The sequence below is a fragment of the Pogona vitticeps genome, chromosome 1, assembly GCF_051106095.1.
Source record: "Pogona vitticeps strain Pit_001003342236 chromosome 1, PviZW2.1, whole genome shotgun sequence".
Lineage (NCBI taxonomy): Eukaryota > Metazoa > Chordata > Lepidosauria > Squamata > Agamidae > Pogona > Pogona vitticeps.
In genome coordinates, this window is record NC_135783.1 from 239,637,774 (window position 1) to 239,644,762 (window position 6,989).

The 6,989-nt window shown below is 40.3% G+C and overlaps 1 long non-coding RNA gene across 1 annotated transcript in view; it reads left to right on the plus strand.

The window, feature by feature from the left end:
* Positions 1-6,989, plus strand: part of LOC144584480 (uncharacterized) — a 191,339-nt gene that overhangs the window by 166,221 nt on the left and 18,129 nt on the right. The gene's annotated exons all lie outside the window — the stretch shown is intronic.

Here is a 6,989-nt window from a genome sequence, read left to right on the forward strand (position 1 = left end):
TTTGTCTGCTTGCTTTAAGAACACAAAACATGCTTTAAAATTGTTTGTTTTCCTCCTTTGTTGATACATGTGCTGCGGAGATGACGAAGGCAAGGTTGCAAGCTGTGCTAAAATGGGTCAAGCAGGCTTGAGCCTGGAAAACATCCGCACCCGAAACACATTGGGAGGTGTTTTGATTTCCCCTTCTTTCTCCCAGCTACCCTGGCCTCTCCCAATAAGGGTGCGGTTTTGAACACAGCACAGCAGATTCCTCAAGCGGTTCTTCTTAGTGGGCCTGCAGCCAAGAACAAAATAATTTATTAAACCACCCAGCCCCCCGCCCCCCAGCATATGGAAGATCTTAATGCACTGAGATTTATGGAGGCGCCTGAACACAAAGGCACACACGCCCTCAGCTTCTGGCTTTACCAGCTGCGGGCCTGGTCCTGCATGAAGGCAGTTTGCCCTTGGTTACCATTGGTACACTTTTTGAAAAGAGGCAAGTAACACAGTGTGTGACACAATCCCATGGAAGCAACCAGTTGGCTTGGTTGTCAGATTTTCTGGGAGTATTTTTTTTAATGATGTTTTGCCCTTGAGTGCATTTCAAAGCAAAATAAAATAACTCCATCTCATTCCCCAACTCATATAAGTAGCTCATTCGGGCATGAGAAGCAAAAGCTGGGATATGGCTACATTCATCCTGAGGGGAGAAAGAGGTGCAAAATCCCCAGCATTAAGGTCTTTCTGGACAACATGTGTGAAATGGATGACATTCTCCACCCTTGCTTTCAACTAGCAGGTCCATTCATACAACCAAGGTCAACATTTTGTTTGGCTCCCTTTTTTAAAAAAAGAACTTTACAAATGTATATTCTTTTCATAAATTCAATCAGAAAAAGTTGAGGTGTAAACAATTCAAAATTATGTGTGATGCAGAACAAAAACTGAGGCCAGAGACATATCAGAGATAGCCTGTGATTACAGCTGTAAGCAGTTATAATGTTGCAGAGAAGTGACTGTGCAGCCTTTCTGGTTTGTGAAATCTGCATCCAAAACAACCCCATTCTTACATTCTGAAGACCAATCAGCAGACAAAGCAAGCTAATTTGCATACTCCTAGAGGATGCAGGCAAGACTGCTGTGACAATTCAGACACTTTCATTACTTAAAGATTTTCCTCTTTTATTTACATGTGCCATTTCTAATGTTTCTGGCTTCACTCAGGCTGAAGTACTTGGCTCTTCCATGTCTGGCTTTGAATCCCTGCACATTTAACATGTGTCTGAGATCCTGAGGTGGTGTTGCCATATGTTATTTTCTGAGGGGCTCCTTGTTAATAACTGCATGGCAGGGCTGAACAACATAACCCTCTTCATACTGAATTTGCTCCAGGTAGATTAAGTTCTGCTTTTGAAAACAAGAATTAACAAATGTATCAGAATTCTACATGAATTTATTTGAATGTTCTGAGATTTCTTTGAAAATATGGGGAAAGCAACATTGAAGGATTCATTTAGCCCTAGCCATAGTATTTGGGAACAGTAAGAGAGGGTCAGCAATTCATTTCTCTAAGAACAAGCTGAACACCAGGGGTCATTTACATATCAAATTCACAGCCAATTCATGTGGCTTTGTACTGTGCCTTGCATTTGGAGTGATGGTTTATAATTTAAAGACCTTCTTTTGCATGTTACACTACTCAGAAAAAGGAAGATACGAGGAAATTTTGCAACAGATTATTATAGCAGAGGAAGCCTTAAGATTGTGGTACTATCTATGAAGTCACTCTTGCAAGTCTTTATCTGGTAATGCACATTTATAGTTTCAAAAATATTAGAGAGCATTCCACATGTATTTATTCATAATGCTGTGACATCATTTGCACCAGGGATATGGAACCTCAGGTCTGATAGGTTGATTCAGCTCCAGAAGCTCCCCAGTCCAGCCCAATAAGTTCTCTCACTCAGATACGCCTGAACTTGGAGTGTGTGTGTGTGTGTGTGTGTGTGTGTGTGTGTGTGTGTGTGTGTGTGTGTGTGTGTGTGTGTGTGTGAGAGAGAGAGAGAGAGAGAGAGAGAGAGAGAGAGAGAGAGAGAGAGATGGTGAAAATGTTCATATTTCTTTCATTTTGAGTTCTTTCATCAGAGCCTCCTTCCTTTTTTGTGTTTTTTTGTTTAACATTATAGGGAAAGTCTGTTTCAGATTCCTTTGTTTCAGGTTTCCATTTTGTGTACAAAAGCCCTACCAAATTCTCAAAAATAACTCCAAAAAAAGCAGAAAGGTAAGGCAACAGAGAACCAGTCTACTCCAAAAGTAAGCAATGGTATATGAAGAGGCAAAACCAATCACCAGATCTAAACAACAGCTAGTCCTGCATGCGGATGATGAGATGGAGCATCAATTGCTCCAGGAGGATCTTTAACATTCTGCAACACATCTCAACTTAGCCAGCTTTGTGGCTTGCTTGTTTTGAAAAGCCTGACTCTGAAGGGAGATCCTTTTTCTTCATACCTGCTTCTGTGTACCTCTTCTTCCTTTTCATAAAGAAGCAGCCTTCCAGTTCCAGTGATGGGCAACTCCTGGCCATGGGCAAAGGATGTGGTTGGCCGCTCTGCTGCTGACCCTTCCCCATGGTTTGCTATCTGATGTGACCTGCCTGAAATGATTTTGTCACTAGAACTCAAGGCATGCAGTGTTAGCAGTTGCTAGAGACTAGAACAAGAAGTTAGACTTATCCATGGGTTCCAATTAATTTTTCTAGGAGCAAAGTCACCCCTTAGGACAGCCAGTCTATGGAAACTGAACTGAAGGCAATGAATGAAATATGTAATACTGCACTGGAGATAATTTCCCATCTCTCAATTAATTATGCAAGATTGTGATAGGTGTGGTTTTTTTGGGGGGGGGGTGATGATGGCATGCCCCTTATGGGTATGACCACACATCTGAGAGGGGATGCTCACCTGACCTCATCCTCATTCCTACTTCTGGTCTGCCTAGCTTTCCCCATTTCTTTGCACGGCACTAAGCAACAGCCACAAAAGAAACCCATGGGGCCATGGAGGCCTTGCCTTCAGCCCTGCACAACTGTGTAGCTACATGTCATGTTAACATGATCAGAAGCCAAAAAGAAGAGGGGGGGAGGAGGGGTAGAGGGATAGTGCATCAGCTGCCACGATGGCTGCTGCAACATTTGAGAGGTGGCAAGTGAGAAATCTCTAAGGATGCCCTGGCCTGTCTCGACAAAATGTAATTAAAATGACCACTGCTGCTGATCTCCAGCACACAGTTCATGTTCTGTCCTCATTATGTGTTTGGTGCACTTTGCACCTTCCTTGACACCATGATAGCAGGATGACGTGCTGTAATCTTTGCTGGTTTCCCTTGTTCTTAAGAGTGTTTTGCTCATGATTTTAGGGGGCCGCTTATGTTTGTTCATGTATTCCTTGTGTTTTCCCTTGCCCAACCAATGTTGGCATGAAATAAGGGTGCCATTTGGCACACAAACCACACAAGGCTCTGATGATGATTCCCTTAACCCACCATGCATCATAACACCAGGAAGGAGAGATAGGGAAGAATGGTTGTGGGGAAAGAAATAAAAGTGGCACCGTTATGCAGTTTGAAAAACAGCCTGGGAGTGGCAGGAAGCATCAAGAGAATGACCAGCAGTGTTTTCTTGCATTGTATTTATGCTGATGTGATTAATTTTGTTCATTCCTTCGTACATCACCCTAGAATCCATCTAGATGAAGCAATAAGTTAAGTGCATCAAAAAAGTTATTGAGAGTATTTATAAATTGTCTGTGTTCGGAGCCATTCCCACTTAAGATACCAAAGAGGAACACACAGACATACACACATACACACACATACACCATCTCCAATTTTCTTTGACCTGGTCACGAAAATTTATTCTGTGCCAAATAATGCTCTCATCATTATGGAACATGTTGATACTTCAGTGCCTGAAGTGATTGAATGAACAGGAAAATTTGGATAGCATTTAGGCTACATCATAAAATGGAAAGAATCACAACAAGTAGACAAATTTGGACAACATTTGGGCTACATCATAAAATGGGTGAAATCAGATGTGGGTGATTCAGATGCTGTTCCTCTTGCTCAGCTCTTCATGCTCCAAGACATCTTTCTCAAATATACAGTACAAATATAGGAAGACAATGATAAAGAATGAATGTCACAGTCTCACTTTTAGACATTTGTTTGTCAAATGAAAAATGCATTAAACATAAGGACTATGGATATTTGTATCCTCAACCAAAGTGATAAACGCCAAATTCTTTGCCATCACAGCAATTTACTAAATGAAATAATTCAGAGGAATTATTTGGATAAACTGGTGAAGTACAGTCATACTACTACTACTACTACTACTACTACTACTACTACTACTACTACTACTACTACTACTACTACTACTACTAATAATAATAATAATAATAATAATAATAATAATAATAATAATAATAATAATAATAATAATAATAATAAAGGAAAAATGGAGTCTCCATGCTTGTTGCTTGGTTGGAGGTCAGAGGAAGGTGGTCAACAACTAAGACAATTGAAGCAAATAAACAATAAGGAAGAAGGGGCAGCAGCTTGCCTTAATGCCAGAAAGCCCTATTAGGGCTGCTGTAAATAAGATGCAAATTGAAGGCACATAAAAGAAAACATGTGGGCTGGAGTGTCTTTGTGTCTATGAATAGTCAAATATGGCAAAGAAGTTAAGCAAGGATATTTTCTAGTTATAATAAAATATTCTTCCTCTCCCCACCTAACCATTTAGGCAATTTGCCCTCTGATTTTGAAGAAACTGGCAATTGTGGTGGCCAAAATCCTGTTCCTCTGTATATCTTGTTATACTAAAGTAAACTTTAGTTAGAGTAGGCTCATTTAGATCAATGGAAGTTATGGGGGAGATGACTCATATAATCCCCATTGATTTAATAGCCCTTCTATGGTTCAATTGACAGCCCTAAGCAACATGATTTTGATCAATAGGTTCTTATCAACAATAAATGGAATAAAATTCCTAACCATTTTCTGTGGCCAAATTCAATAAGCACACCTGTTGCCAGTATAGAAAAGACTACCTCATGTATGTAGCTGTTAAAAATGAGCCTGTCAGTTCGGAAGAAAAAATGGGGGTGCCCATTGTATTTCATCACCATTAGCATGGACGAAAATAAAAGGAATCTGGTCGAGAGCTTTTGGAGGTAAGCATCAAAGCCTGCAGCCTGAATTCATGATTTTTTTTTTTTGCTGGCTTCTTCCCTTCAAGAGATATCCAGATTTTTGAAAGTTCTCATTGAAAAACAAACGAATGAACTTATCGCTCATTCCCATTCTGACACCGCTCTTGGTTGTGGAACGTTTAGCAGTGCTGTTTTGTCTTTCGGACACAATGCAAAAAGTTGCCAAGAACAAATCTACAAGGGTTGAATATTACAGTTACAGAGGCTGCCTCTGTCATGTCCTATCAAGACTGAGCAAGAAGATTCTCTTGTTTGAACCAATACTAGGCAATGTAGACAAAGAAAATGGTTTGTTGAAGGGCTGCTTCAAACTTCAGGTTTCCTTCCTTTTAAAATATCTCAAGTGTACAAGTTTAGGCACTTTTGGAAAGCAAAAAATTGTCGTTACTTCACAGGGATTTTGTAGTGCCATATTTCACTCACTGCACGTTCTAGGTTTTCTGTGTAACCTCCGTGCTTTTAATGGACAAATCTATAGCTATATGATCTAAATCTTTGGCACAGGACAAACTATACATCTCAGTAACTTATTACCTATACATATTAACAGTTGCAGAGGTGATAATCTTCCTCTTCTCCTTCAGCTCTTCCTCCTTGCCTTTCTTTTTTCAAGGAATGAGTCTGGAAAATCAATTCTTCAGCCCTGTGCAGTTAAGCCAGACAGTTAATATTTGGGCACAATTAACCCTTTGTAGGCTTCTAGAATCCTCAAAAGTTATTGTTATGAAGTCATGACATAGTAGCATGATAGCATCACCTGATTTCTCCTTCCCATAACCTTGATGTTAGGAATGTCTCTTGTTTCCAACACCATGTAACTTTTTTGGATGGATAACCCAGCAGGAAGTATTAAAAAATTACAGTACCCTAGTGGGAAGGCAGCGACCTTGGTTTCATGATATCCCTGCAGTAAATGGTGAGGAAGAGAACACGGACAGACTGTGTGTGGGAGACAGAGAACGAGGAAAGGGAATAGTCTTTAAAAGTGGTTATTTCCTTGCTTTCTCCCAGATACAAAACAGACCAAAGCGATGAAATATACCAACAGCTGGAGATGATTTTGAGGTTATTTTACAGCAAGAACTACAAGACAATGAAACACTAACCCTAAATGTGGTTTTAGGCTTTATGTTTGAGTGTGACCCTCTGAAATTGTTCTTAAGTGACCTTTTTAGCCTTGTGGTGTCATATCTGATCTCTTGCCATGCATATTGAATAAACGCCCTATGCATTTTTGGTAGCAGAAAATGCTGTAGAAATACAGAAAGTGAAAGTTGACTAGCAGATCTAAGATACAACCAACCTTGAGACATGTACACAAGTCAGGCTTCACTCTGAGTAGCTTTTGTGATGTGGCTGAAATTAACTCCTCAAACAAATATGGATATGAATAGTGACACAATGTTTATCCTATTAATGGAGGATGATGAAGGAAATGATGTAGACCATTACTGGCATTTTTCAGTGGCACACAAGCATGTGATACCTTGCTGAAGCCAAGCAGGCCTAGGCCTGATCAGTGCCTGGATGGGAAGTCTTATACAGTGCGGTCTTGACTTGAGAACTTAATCCGTATTGGAAGGCGGTTCTCAAGTCAAAAAGTTCTCAGGTCAAATCTGTATTTCCCATAGGAATGCATTGAAAACCATTTGATCCGTATCTGCTCTTTTCCGTCCATAGAAACTAATGGGAAGCTGCTATTCTGCCTTCGACCACTAGAGGGGGATA